This window comes from Panicum virgatum, chromosome 9K, assembly GCF_016808335.1.
Source record: "Panicum virgatum strain AP13 chromosome 9K, P.virgatum_v5, whole genome shotgun sequence".
Classification (NCBI taxonomy): Eukaryota; Viridiplantae; Streptophyta; class Magnoliopsida; order Poales; family Poaceae; genus Panicum; species Panicum virgatum.
Window position 1 is genome coordinate 42,756,182 of NC_053144.1, and position 14,515 is coordinate 42,770,696.

At 44.5% G+C, this 14,515-nt stretch overlaps 1 pseudogene; it reads right to left on the reverse strand.

Annotated features, from left to right (window-relative positions):
- Positions 1–374: 374 nt before the first annotated feature.
- On the reverse strand, positions 375–12,339 carry LOC120651489 (annotated as a pseudogene).
- Between the last annotated feature and the right edge of the window lie 2,176 nt (positions 12,340–14,515).

Below are 14,515 nucleotides of genomic sequence, written 5' to 3' on the forward strand. Positions count from 1 at the left end.
AGCCGTACTGCGCCCGCAAGAGGGAGAGAGAACTCGCCCTGTGTCCCCATCCCGCCACCGGCTGACGAGCCCACACCACGCCACAAGCTCCGAGCATAGATAACAAGAGACAACTATTAACTTGTGCCAGGTTAGGCCCTGGCCAACAGGATTAGAAGTGGCAGATCCAAGAGAAACTGGTGCAAAGCATTTATCTGTCTTCTTCCAACATATAACACTTAGACCAAAGTCTGAATGAAACCAAGAAACCAATCAAGATGCCACTAGTTGTAGTCAAGAATAAATCTTGTCAACCAATTCTTGGGTCACAACAAAGGCAAGCAAAAATTTGCAAGAATAAAATATTCATAGACTCCACAAGCATACACGTTGCATTTTCAACGTCATTGTACACAGTTCCGTATCTCATAGATAATTGTTGAAAGTTAATACTTCATAGTAATACATACAAGTTATTCGACTCAATTAGGACCAAGCTTCAATTATGAACTTACCAGCCCTTTACATGTCCTCGAGCCATTCTGAAACACTCTCTTTTGAGTCACCAGTCTCTTGGCAGATAACTTCTTCTAGTGCAGCCGTGACATCAGCAGGCATTTTGGTAGAACACCCGGCAATGTATATTGCAACCTTATTAGAGCATAGCATGTTCATCACTCTTGCACTCTGCTCCTTTATTTTGTCCTGTACGTAGATCTTTTGAGGTAGTTCCCTAGAAAATGCAACAAAGAAACCACCACCCTTTTCAGAAGACAGCACTCCGTGGTTCTGGCATGACTTAACCAGAAGTCCTTGTACAGAAAATCACTATTTTCATTTCTACAACCAAAGAAGAATAGAATAGGAGCAGTTGGTACTGTCACCAGGGTTCCCCTAACCGTTGGGAACCGGTCCGGTTTGACCGGTTACTGGTCAAACCGGTCCGGTCCGGTTCCGGTTTGGGCCGGTATCAAACCGGCCTAAATTCAAAATTTAAATTTGAATTCAAAAGAATAAAAAGTTCCTAAAAATACTTCAAGGTGCGACGAATCTAATGGTGTCAAATTTTCTCAAAAATTCGTTCGTTTAACATACTTTTCGGGCATTTAAAGTTAAAACAAAAAAGAAAAAAAAATGAGACGGCCCATTAAGGCCCACTTGGTAAACCGGTCAAACCGACCGGTAAACCGGTCTAACCGCCCAGTATACCGGTTACACATGCGATTTTAAATTTGGATTTGAATTCAAACGGGTCAAACCGGCCGGTAAACCGGTCTAACCGGCCGGTATACCGGTACAAACCGGTTGAACTGAGTTTTTTTAATTCAAATTTAAATTTGACCGGTTTCTACCGGTAACCGGTGAAACCGGTCCGGTTTACCGGAACCGGAGTGCTCCGGTTTGGGGTGTCCGGTTGGGAAAAAAAAACCCTGACTGCCACAGCCCGTGTAGCCCTTTCCTCTACAAATGCACGAAATGGTGCGCATCCTGTTCCCGGTCCAATAAGCACGAGAGGAATTGATGGAAGTGGACGAGGCAGGGATCCTCGGCGTATCCAACATGGTATAAGATTCTCTGCACGTAAAGCACACAGTGAGTGCGGATTGACGGTTGCTTTGCTCGCATGGTTAAGCGTGTGCTTGCACCTGACTAAGTTGAAGTGAAGAGTACGTATTATTGTTATTATTGTAGCTGCAGGAGTGTCATCCAGGAAAATAACGAGGAAGAATAACACAACACAATGTCGTTATTAAAAAAAACACGGCGGAGAAAGATTCCCAACTAAAAGAAGCAACACGCACCTTTATTTGGACTGAGCCCTGCCAGCCATGTTGAGCAGAGACCATACCGTTTTCTCTTTAAAGGAGTGAGCCATGATACAATGCTAACAGTCAAGTGTATCTGATTTGGATGGGCCAGTGGGGATGATGATATGGAAAAGGCTCTTTTCTTTAAAGGAGGCGTTAATTGCACCAACCATTTGAAAGGCATTTGCACCGAAGGAAAAGCCTGCAATACCTAAAACCAGCACAAATCCGTGTTAATGTCACTACTAGCATGCTAACATATGTACGGCAGGAAAATTGTTATAAATCTATGGTGAAGGCATTACTTCTAGAACAGTCCTCTTCTCCTTCTGATTGTACCAGTTGAGGTCATCTCTTCCTTCAGGAGAAGCAAGTTCCTTGAGTCTCCTCTTTTCGCGTTCAGCTGTTGCAAAATAGCTCATGATCTGCAAAACAACATTTGTCAGAGTGGGCATATTGGTCATTGACATCGGCATATAAGAGCTATTGATAATTGATAATATATCAAACAACTGGAGAATATGTATACGAGATGAAGCATTCATCGACGAGGCAAAAGGATGTCAGGGCAATCAATCTTGCCTCAAAGAAATATCGACAAGGTGAAGCTGATGCAACATCCATTGTCAAAGCAACAAAGGTCTTCAGCTTGATGCGATCTGTCGAACTGTTCATAATCGAACAATTGGGAATACCAATCCTGCCTTTTGCTTCAATCTGGGTACAAAAAAGATTAAATCTCTTTGGGTAGCTGGATAATTGCAATAGGTTGACCAGATAAAAAGCACCACCACCTGATGTATCCCTTTTAATGAACAAACCTAGGAGCATTTGTAAAAAAAAATATGGGTGTATTGTCTAAAGCAAAAATATGTTGATTTGGCAACCAATAATGTGCATACAGCTGCCAATATAGATGCAAAGTGTTGAGAAACTAAAGTTGAAACCGCAGCAGAGGAACACACAAAGATACAACAAGGCTAAATCTGCAAGACAACAAAACAGATCAACATACTGTTATGTAACATTCTGGATCCAATTTACAGTGTTGAATAAAAGCATCAATAGCTGCTGGATTCTGAGTTGGTAGAATTTCTAGAGAATCACCAACTTGATAATTGATGCCCTAATATAAAAAGAAGGAAACAATCTTTCAATCTCGTTCAGCAGATAATTGCAAGTGAATATTGTTACAATTGGAGAGGAAGAGGAAGACTGAATGTATGCTTGTATTGAGTTAGACCCAAAGGGCAATATATAGAGTACATAGGACACACCCCAAACCCTAGACACTAGTACATTTACCATTATACCCTTAACACCCCCTCTCAAATGCAACGTGAATGCAATGATGTTGCATTTGGAGAGTTGACACTAAGCACTAGACTAAAACATAAACATGAAAATGATACATCCAAAGTCCGAAATCGAAGATGTCATCAAAGTGTGCAACTCTTGAATTTGTCGATGTTAATGATCTCCTCCACAAGAGGGTATTGCCTTCACAACCGTACTTCAGCAAATAGCCCGAGTCTTCTCAAACCAGTACGTCGACTCTTCACATGAACCTTGTTTTGGAGACTTTGAACTTGACAATAATAGTGAGATGTGTCAAACCAGCCAAAGATAGAAAGCACCACTGCAAGACGGCAAGTGGTGAGACAGGAAGGTGATGACGACAAATAGAAGGCCATTGATCATGACATGGAGCAAGACGGCTCCGAAAGGGACCAAGAGGGCATTGTCGCACCACAATGATGATGTGATTAGCTAAATCAACGGGACTCAGCTAACCATAAAACAAAACAAAGAAATTGGCTGATCTGACAATGAATTTTGTGGACACGCACAACATTGATGAACTGAAGGTATGCAATTGGACTTGGATTGATAGTGATTTGGATGGATATGACATAACTAGACAATTAGGACTAAGATAGCAGCAGCCAGCAGATACAGGCAAAATTTGATGATGGATGCAAGCAGCAGCAAGCAACAAGCAAAAGATGATGAGCAGAGCAGCGCAGCCGCACACTAGCAGCAGCACGCATAAGCAAGCAGCAGAATTACGAAGCAATGAAATTGGACTTGGATTGGCGTGGATGCAGATGCAAGTGCAACGAAACAAAGCAATACCACCAGCAGGAAGATGCAGCACACAAGAGAAGGACGGGCAGCCGCGACGGGCGGATGCAGCAGAGGAGGTGCTGCTGCCACGGGCAGCAGGAGATGACCGCGACGGGCGGGCGGCCGGCGGTGGCGGCAGGAGATCCATGCCGGGACGAGCCGCAACGGGGAGAGGAAGACGAGCTGCGACGGGCAGGCTCCCCCTCTCAACTCGACGGGCAGCTGCGCGCTGCGGGGACGGGCCGCGACAGGCGGCCGCACTAGGGCAGATCCGCGACGGATCTCCCCACTCCCCACGCCCGACGAGCAGCGGACGCGGCGGTCGATCCACGACGGGCGGATCTGCACCGCCCCCCTGTGGGACGGAGCGGAGGAGGGATCCGCGACGGGCGGATCCGAGGAGGCCGCAACGGCGGCCGGTGGGCGGGGTAACGTCTGCCTGGCGGCGACGGCACCCGACGGGAGGGGAAAAAATGGTACGTTGCTCGCTCTGCTCTCTCTCTGCTGCTATGACTCTATCTACAAAAGAGAATGGGTTTGGGGCTTGAAGATGCCGCCCCCGGAAGGGAAGAATCCATCCTCCCGGGGACGGCGAGGGTGGTCGGCCGGATCGAACTAAGGCCTTGTTTAGTTGCCGGTGTAAAATTTTTGAAATGGAATCTTTTCGCATTTGAAGTATTAAATATAGATTAATCGTGAAACTAATTACAGAACTCGTCTGTAAACTACGAGACAAATCTAACGAGCCTAATTAATCCATCAGTAGAGTATGGGTACTGCAGCAATTACTGTAGCAATTTAGCGTTTAACCATTGCCTAATTAGACTCATTAGATTCGTCTCCAAATTTACAAGCAAACTATGTAATTAGTTTTTTGTTTTGTCTAGATTTACTACTTCATGCATGTAAGATTATTATTCGATGTGATAGATTTGGAATTTTGAATTTTGCAACTAAACAGGACCTAAGGCTGTGATACCATGTTACAAATGGAGGCTTGATGTATTGAGAGAGGCCCAAAGAGCAATATATAGTACAAAGGAGATTCCCAAACCCTAGACAAGTACATTGACTATTATACCCTTAACATATACTAGATACGAAGGAGCTCTAGATCCGTGGTTGCAGTCTTTGTGGACATCACTGCATGAAACTAATCCTCTACTGTTACCAAAAATAACAGATATTATTCAACCTAATTTGGATATTTTGGGGGATGCAAAGGTTGAAGTCAGATATTTCTTGGCTCCAGAAGATGGTAACATTTCAGGTGTGAGGTCTTGATAATTTGCCGACAATCTGTGAGCTATCAAGTAATGTTTGTTCTTAAAGATTCTATCTATCTATTCAGCAGGCACCAAAAGATTAATTGAGAGAGCACGCTCGATATCCCCTACTCTTAAGTTCTACAATGATGGAGAGCCACACTACATGTTGCGAATAGTATGTTCTGTATCCTCTCCATGAGCTAATAAGATATTTTTATTTTATTCTTATCACCCATTTATTATGGGTTTCATATCCTTAACTCTACCTTCTGTCTTGTGTTCTTTTTGTGTTTCTCTCATCCTTGTTTCTTTAGCGTTTCATCTCTAGCCTACCCCAACTTGCTTTGGACAAAAGGCTATGTTGTTGTTGTTGTTGTTGTTTTCTTATCACCCATTTATACTTTTTTTGCGAAGAAATCACCCATTTATACATGTTTAGCCAATCTAGCAATTCTAGATATGGATATACATTCGTCTAGAAAATCTTTTGCATCATAAATATTGCTGTATGCATTAGTTTGCTGAATTGTTTGCTCCTCAGAACCTTTCATCTCCTGTACGCACCATATTCATCAGTAGTTGTACGGGTTTGAACTGATCTGTATAGTAGTAGGTTTCCATACCTACAGTTTAGTAGGCTATTTTGCACTGGCCTTGTGGTAAAATTTTATCATGCATAAGCCCATGCAGAGTAGATTTATAGAAAGAAAATCCCCTATTTGACCCTGGTAAAATGAGTGGTTCCTTCCTTTGGCCTTGAAAGTTTGAAGTTCCCTATCTGACACTATGTCTGAGTTTTGTTCCCAAATTGATACTGCCATCCATTTTGAGTAGAAATGGTGTTAAGTGGCAGTTGAATACATCATTTTGTCCCTGAGCATAGCTGATGCAGTTTTGCCATCCATAATTTCAGAAAGGTGTATTTGTACATAAGGGCTTTGTATGAGCACCATTTTGGACATCATATCATAAAGGCAGTATCATTTTTGTTTATGCAAGCATGCTGTGTAGCAGTAATATTGTGTTAGAACATAATGAGGAAGGTTACAAATTCATACACGATGGGAGATGCAGCCCAAAAGGGGTAGCCAATGTTTTTGCTCCTCTTCGGACTCAAGTAACCAGGAGCATTTTGTCTACACATATCAAAACTGACAAGGGAGAAGCTCATGTTGACAGAAATCACTAACATAATTGGCGGTAGTGTCATTTTAGGAACCAAACTCAGGCCTTGTGTCAAATAGGGGAAGTTCAAACTTTTGAGGGCCAAGGATCCGCCCATTTTACCAGTGTCAAATGGGAAATTTTCTCATTTCCTATTGACTAGTGTGGCATATTATGCTGGATTTAGCTTAGTTTGCAAATTTTTTTTCACTTGGCAATTTCCTCCATAGGCAAGCTTTGAGTGCGATGCAATTGCTTCTTCTATAGACACCTAAACAGTCCATTCTATTTTTCTGTCATGATTGTGATGCTGTTTTGCTCAGTACCATACACAAACAAAGTCTAAAATCAGTGAATCACTAAGTAAACATGATCACCTGTTGGTGAACTGGTGAAGCTTGTATATGATTCATAACACGAAGGACATGCTGCTCCACATGCTGGTAAAGAAGATGGATCCTTCTGGTGGTGTGACATCATGAGATATGATTATCAATATATATGGGCAGGGGCGCATACACCTCAAGGAAATTGTATATGCTGAGCTGCGAAAAACAGAACCCTCCACTCCCATTTAAATGGCTCTGGAAAAGCTATTGCACAATGAAGCTCAGGGTGTTTTGCTGATATGATTCATGGACAGCCTAAACACAAAAGAACATCTTTCAACAAGGATATTACAATGCTGGAAATATTAAAAAGTGTCCGCCAATGCCTTTTATCTCTTTTTCAGCTGCCATTACAGTATGATCCATCACTGGCTCAATGTTAACATGTTACATTTTTATCTGAATTTCTAATTTCTTCTATATGATTCACCATGCCAAGTCTGACTTTCAACCCCCTTCATGGAATTTTTTCCCCAATACTGCCTAGAGCATCTGAAAACAGCACAATGGAATAACCTTCGAGGTCAAAATTCCAAGGTTGGCACAGTGGAAACAGTGCTTCAAGAATGATGCCATGCTACTTGGTTTTAGGATGACCAGCCCTGCCTAAAATGAGTTAACTTATGGTTTGACTCTTTGCTGTGATTTGGATTGCGGCTCTTAACATAATTTGGTTTTGACTCCCTAGTATCATCTGTTTTTCCTTCTTCTTTTTTCGCTATGTATATATTATGGACTGGCTTTGCTCTGTATAAATTAAAAATGGCTCTCACTGTGGGGACTTACGCCACAGTTTCCAGCAAGGAAAAAGAAGAATTACTAAATAATAGCTGGGATGTATCTGTACTGCTATAACAAACAGCAGGTCAAGGATGTAATGGTTCATTGTGGGTATCGTCCACTGAAATTGGATGGTGCAACAGTTGTGTTCTAATTTAGTGTGTCCATCTTTATTTATTTAGTTTCTGTTGATATTGTTAAACTCTGTAGGTAACAAATCAACGTTTGACTATGAAGGACTCTGAAAGAGATGTCCGCCACTTCGAATTGGAAGATCCATGCTCTGTATGCTCTTTGTTCTCCTTTGGCTAGATGATATTTGTTAAGGGTATAATGGTAAATGTACTAGTGTCTAGGGTTTGGGGTCTGTCCTATGTACTCTATATATTGCCCTTTGGGTCTAACTCAATACAAGCATATAGTTCAGTCCTCCTCTTCCTCTCCAATTGTAACATGGTATCACAGCCACGGTTGAAATCCCCGATCCGGTAGTCCCCCGTCGATCTCCGCTGCGCCGTCCCTGGGAGGGTCGATCTTCCCTCCCAGGGGTGGCAACTCCTCCGTCCAGCCCCCCAAACCCATTGTTTTTAGGTAGTATCGCAGCAGCAGCAGCCAGCGCCTCTGTCCAGCCCGTCACCGCTCGCCTCCTCCGCCGGCACATCGTCTCCGCCGTCCGTCCACCTGCGCCGCCTCGATCTGGTGCCGTCCATTCTTGTCTCTTTCTGATCTGCGCCGGATCTTCCCGTCGCAAATCCGGCCGCCTCGTCGATCCGGCCGTCTTCGTCCTCGCGGTCGGCGCAGCCCGTCGCTGCCGCCGTCCGCTCGTTGATTCATCCCGTCGTCCCGTCGCCTTCCCAGCCTCGATTCATTGTTCCCGGCCGCAGATCGAGCGACATCGGCCTCGATCCGTCTTCGAGCTTCTCCGTGCTCCGCCCGCCGGCCACTCCCTTCGTCGTGGCCATCTCCCTCGTCCGCGTGAGTCGCGGCCGTCCGCCGCCCTCTGTTGCTGCTCCTGCAGATGGGATTGGAGCAGCAGAGGTCTTGCTCACCTTCCAACTCCTTCAAATCACGGTCGTCCGCGTCTTCCCTGTCATCCTGCCGCCCACCATCGCAGAGGATGTCACCCGTCGCTTGTCCACCTCCATCTGCAACTGCTCGGTACTATCTGCAGCAACCCGCGATGCTTTATTTGCATGTCTCTTCTTTTTGCAGAGGCACTTGGCTTCCTGATGTTGGGCTGCGCACCAATGTGCTGCTCTTGGTGGAATTTGTCAATCGCCTGTGCCAATCTGTTGCTGCTATCACCTATTTGTTTACCAATTTCCTAAATTCCATTGCATCACTGTCAATCCATCCATAGTTTGCTTTTGCTGGATGCCTTGCTGCTGCCTGTTTAGTATCTTAGTCCTGCTGTTTGCATTGTGTTATCTGTCTGTTGCTGCTCATATATGTATCCAAATCAGTGTCAATCCAAGTCCAATTGCTCACATATAGTTCGTCAATGCCGTGCGTGTCATCATCTTATTTGCCAAATCAGCCACTTTCATTTTCTCTTTCGGGTTTGCCATGATGTGTGGCTGCCCCGTCATCAGTTATTGATGCGACCTTTGCCCTCTTGGTCCCTTTCGGAGCTGTTTTTGCTCCACGTCATGATCAATGGCCGTCTATTTGTCGTCATCAACACATGTCCTCCTGCTTGCCGTCTTGCAGTAGTGATCTCTCATTCCTCTCTTTGGCTGGTTTGACACATCTCACTATTATTGTCAAGTTCAAAGTCTCCAAAACAAGGTTCATGTGAAGAGTCGACGTACTGGTTTGTGAAGACTCGGGCTATTTGCTGAAGTACGGTTGTGAAGGCAATACCCTCTTGTTGAGGAGATCATCAACATCGACAAGTTCAAGAGTTGCACGCTTTGATGACATCTTCGATTTCAGACTTTGGATGTATCATTTTCATGTTTATGTTTTAGCCTAGTGCTTAGTGTCAACTCTCCAAATGCAACGTCATTGCATTCACGTTGCATTTGAGAGGGGGTGTTAAGGGTATAATAGTCAATGTACTTGTCTAGGGTTTGGGGTTCTCCTTTGTACTATATATTGCCCTTTGGGCCTCTCTCAATACATCAAGCCTCCATTTGTAACAGTATACAACAACAAATATCTTAGTACAGTTTTGGTAAAATGATTTCCAACACAAAGAGGAAAAAAATCTTGAATGTTAGCAAAAAAAAACATATGGCATTTGACTTCTCCTAAGCTTACTTATGAACATAGAAATAATAGCGAATGAAAAAAATGATAGATATTAAAATCAAACCCTGCAGGGTGTTGATCATCCCCTAAGCCTTTCTCTATAATTTGTTTTGCACCAAGATCGAGAAGCCTTTGATCAAGCTTCTTTGCAGGAAACTGCAGCGAAGATGTAATTAGAAACAAGGTGGCTGTATGATTTTGCTAACCAAAACAGTCATGGTTTGTTAGTAACAGAGGACAACCTACTAGCCAAGATTTTCTTGAAAAAAAATTATGAGCACAAAAATCATGGACTGCAGCTGAATAGTGATGAGAAATCATCATGGTTTAGCATGAAGCTAAATGCATGTTCAGAACATATGAAAACTGTGAATTTCTGAACAGGCCATAACTCTAGCAAGATTTGCAATGTTTGCTCAATGTCTGAATCAGTTATTGCTACTCAAAAGAGGTAATGATGCATGTGAAGATTCTTTTCTAACCCTGTGCTGATTCAGCTATTGCTACTCAAAAGAGGTAATAATGCATGTGAAGATTCTTTTCTAACCCTGTGCACCATTATGTGTCGCTAGAACTATTGAACATCATATCCACAATTAATTCGCAAAACTAGTAGGAAAAAAAGCACAATGTTGTACTAAAAGCAGCACATAGTGCAATAGCATCTTATAAAATCATGGTTATAAGACTCACGTTGTATTTCTGATATCCTGAATCGCCAAGTCCAAACACAGCATAATGTAATCCTTCCAGCCACCGTGCACCCAGATGCTTTTGGAGAAGGTATTTCCAGAAACCCTACCACGTGCAAAACCCAAATCAAAGTTGTAGCTAACAAATGGATAATCCAAAAACTGCTATGTAAAAATAAAATTCCAATGTCCCTACCTTCATGGAATCAAGGGGATCACCCTGCCCCATGGTGGACACGACAAAGATCACAAATCCTTCATCTGGCAAGCAACTCTACACAAACAAGTAGAAGCAGCAAGTGATATTTCACATGAAATCCAAGGGAAAGATTGTGAGGGTGGGTTTTGAGGGTTCGGATCTTACAAGATTGAACCTGTCCATGGAGAGGACGTCAACGGCCCGACAGCCACCACACTCAGCTTCACGGTATACACGTTCCGCGACGTCCATGGCGTTACCGGTTTGTGATGCGTATAGTATGATGAGGTGGCCATTCGACACTGGCAGCGGCGATGATGGGGATGATGGAGGTGCCATGGAGAGGTGTGGCCACGAAAGGGACCAACAGAGTCTAGCATGTATGTTCCAAGTTTAGTTCATCTAGTGTACACATATAAATTCCCTTTGAAACAGATGTGAGCTTATTATGTTTTTTTTCCATCTAGTTCAATTGTGTTAACTTCAACAGGGATAGCCCACTACAAATTTATCAGCATTAGAAACCACATTCAAAAGCATGACCTTAGAAAGAATGTGTTGTGCAGCCCCACTAGAGCATGACAGCCATAATCATCCAATACAATGTAAATCCAACTATAATCTTGTACTGACATTATTAATGTGATAAGAACAAACTAAAACAATTGGAAACATCTGGAGTAATTAACAAGGTGTATACAACACCTAATGGCATCTCAATTTCGGCAAATATCCATTGAAAGCCAATCTAATAGGTTTCTAGGACAAGGGAGGAGGAGACTGATAATATTGTAGAAATTAATAAGAGCTCCCTATATTATGATTATAGTACATGCTCAACATTTTTTACAATGTGAAGTAGGACTTAACAATCACCCAAACCATGATGAAGATCCCAAGCTATTTTGTTTTGCAACGTATTGTATGCTAGTTTCTTTCTTTCTACCTGTTTATATTTGTCATGATCATTAGTTTGATGATTTCAAAGGTGAGGTACTTAAAATTATATAGCTTGGGGTCCATGAGGTACCTAAATTACATAGCCTCAATAAAAAAGGGCGTACCCAGTGCCGTAGGCTTCCCGCACTGTGCGGGGTCTGGGGAAGGGTTGTTTTTAGGTACCTCAATTACATAGCCTCAATAACTAATTAAAATATTTCAGATATCGATTGCCTAGCTACGTAATTAGGTATTTAGGTGAGCCAGCAGCGTTAGTATCCACCAACTGCAATTCTGGTGTTTGCCGCACCTTGTGGATGCGGATCTTGTTGTCGAGGAGACGGGATGAGGCATACCTGGATCTCATCTTATTTGACTGCTGCGAGGGAACACTTCTTGAGTGCTTCTTGGACTCGTCAAACTCAAGAGGCGGTTGCCGGAACAGGCAGGAGGCGAGGCGTGGTGGGCGGTGGGTAAAGTGGAGGTAGAGGCGCAACAGCGGACTAGGGGGAGATGCGGCAGCACGTGAGATGGCGGCGGAGGCATGGCTGCAGAAGGGAGACAGCCCGTGAGGGTCAAGGAGGCAGGCAGTAAGCCCACCCTGCCATGATGGTTTATGTGGTTTGTAGCCTGTGGGCTAAATTCTTCCATTATTGTGATCTGTCCTGGTCAAATTCATGCACTTTTAGATGAATCAGGTGCGTCAAGGAATCAGGGAACTTGCTAGACATTCGGTACCAAATCGGCGTCAATAGGCAAGGCAGGAGCCACACGCGCACTGTAGTCGTGTCGGCGCCAGCCATCATCATTCATCATCCCGTTCGACTTCAATCGCTGCAGATCCTATCAGGAAGCTACTGGCCGGCATCAATCTACAACAAAATCTATTTCCTCAAACTGATAAGTTAATTGGGTTGTTCCCGCATGACTATGGCCCTTTCATGGGACTTTTGCATATGTCTCAGGGACTTATACGTCTAAAAAAACAAACAGGTAGGACTTTTTTTTGTGCTAAAAGTCCTTTAGAGACTAAAGAAAAAAAAGACTCTCAATAGAAACTTATTGGGACTTTTAGCCTACAATTCCAGCCTACCCCTATGAGCCCCACCCCCCGACCCGTTTCCCCCTCCCCTGCGCCTGCTCCCCCGCAGCATCCCGCTCGCCGCCGCCACACACCCTTTCGTCCCCGTCGGATCCCCCCGCGGCGGCGGCGGCGCAACCCGGCCACCTGCCGCAGCACCTTCCTCCAGGGAGCCAGCAACCCGCGCCGCCCCCCGCGGCTCCGCGGCCGGCGCCTCCAGCGAGGAGGAGGAGGAGGGCTCGCCCGCCGCCTGGACCTGCTCCACCCACTCCCAGGAAAGCCCGCTTCGAGATGAGCTTGGGCTCCGGGATGGCAAACACGGAGGCGGAGGCGGCACGGACCTGGTTGGCGTGGAGGAGGAGGCCGGAGGGGTCCACGGCAAGGACAGCAGGGAAGTTGCGGGCAATGGGGGCGTCCAGAAAGAGGCGCGGCGGGACGATGAGGAGCGAGACGCGCGGGGACGGCGCCAGCGTGAGGGAGAGGTCGGCGCCCGGTGGGAGGTCGGTGTCCGTGGGAGGACGGCGACGAGGAGGGAGGGGGCGACCCCATCTCGTCGCGTCAGAGGCGGCGAGGCGGACTGGTGGTTTGGATAGACTGGTGGTTTGGCGTGGGTAGCAGTAGCAGACTAGCATGGGTATTTGGTTCTTTCACTATTGCAATTAATAATCTCTAGTTCTTTTAGGGCGTGTTTGGTTCGTGGCCTACGGCGCCACACCGCGCCACACATCCCGCGCCGCAGGTGTGGCGGCCGAATCGGCCGCCGCAGCTTAGGCATGGTGTGGCGCTATAGGCGCCAAACCAAACAGGCCTTTAGTCCCTCAAACCAAACAAGAGCAACTTTTTGTTTTAGCCTAGAGACTAAAAATAGTCCGGGGACATTTAGAAACCAAACAGAGTCTATCTCATCCTCTTCAAGAAATAAAAATGCACGTGGTCTATACAGTATACTAGGGGTTTACGTTTATATTATTTGCTCAAGTCTTATCCTGAACTGGTACCTATACGCTGGATGAGCCAGAGACAAAGTCAAAATAGTTGCATTAGGGATTTCTTGCATGATATTTACAGTGCGAGCGCAAACATTATATTGAATTACTGAAAGATTATTCTTTTCACTGTGCTACAGATCATTAAAAATTTTCTGATCATTAAATATAACCAAGTTGGATACTAATTTGTAAGGGCAACAACATTTCTATTTGGGTATGAAAGATTAGTCAATGCTAGAGCATTTATATTTGTTGCGCCGAAATATTTTACTACGAGGTATCATTTCTAACAAACATATTTGAGAGGGGTTCTCAATCTTTCGGTGGTTTACATAGGAATATTTGGTGCAAACCACTTTCTCCGCGAAAACGTGAAAACCCCTTAAAATTCAAAGTTGCGAGTATACAAATTTCAAATGATGCACATTCATAGACATTGTTGAATAATTAGGCAACGGCATGACTAAATTCCAAAATAAATAAATTATGAACATGACAATATCTAGCATGAACAACTCTATCAAACTAGTAATAGAACATAACATGATCATGATCTTAGAAAACATTATTAAGAACTGAATTGAACAACAGTGTACGTACTAATCTTTTGTCTTCCGGAAGACGAATGATGATTCGCCGCAGTGCCTCACTTGGACAGAGAACAAGCCGTGATGAAGATCTTTGAGCAGTCGCGCTGAGCGCTTCCCAAAAAAACCTTATTTGGCCTCTTCCGGTGCAGGATCGCAAGGACGGAGGTTTCGGAAACATGTTCTTCCTAAAAACCTTATTCGTCCTCTTCCGGCGCAGGATCGCAAGGACAGAGGTTCCGGAAATCTACTCTCCCGAT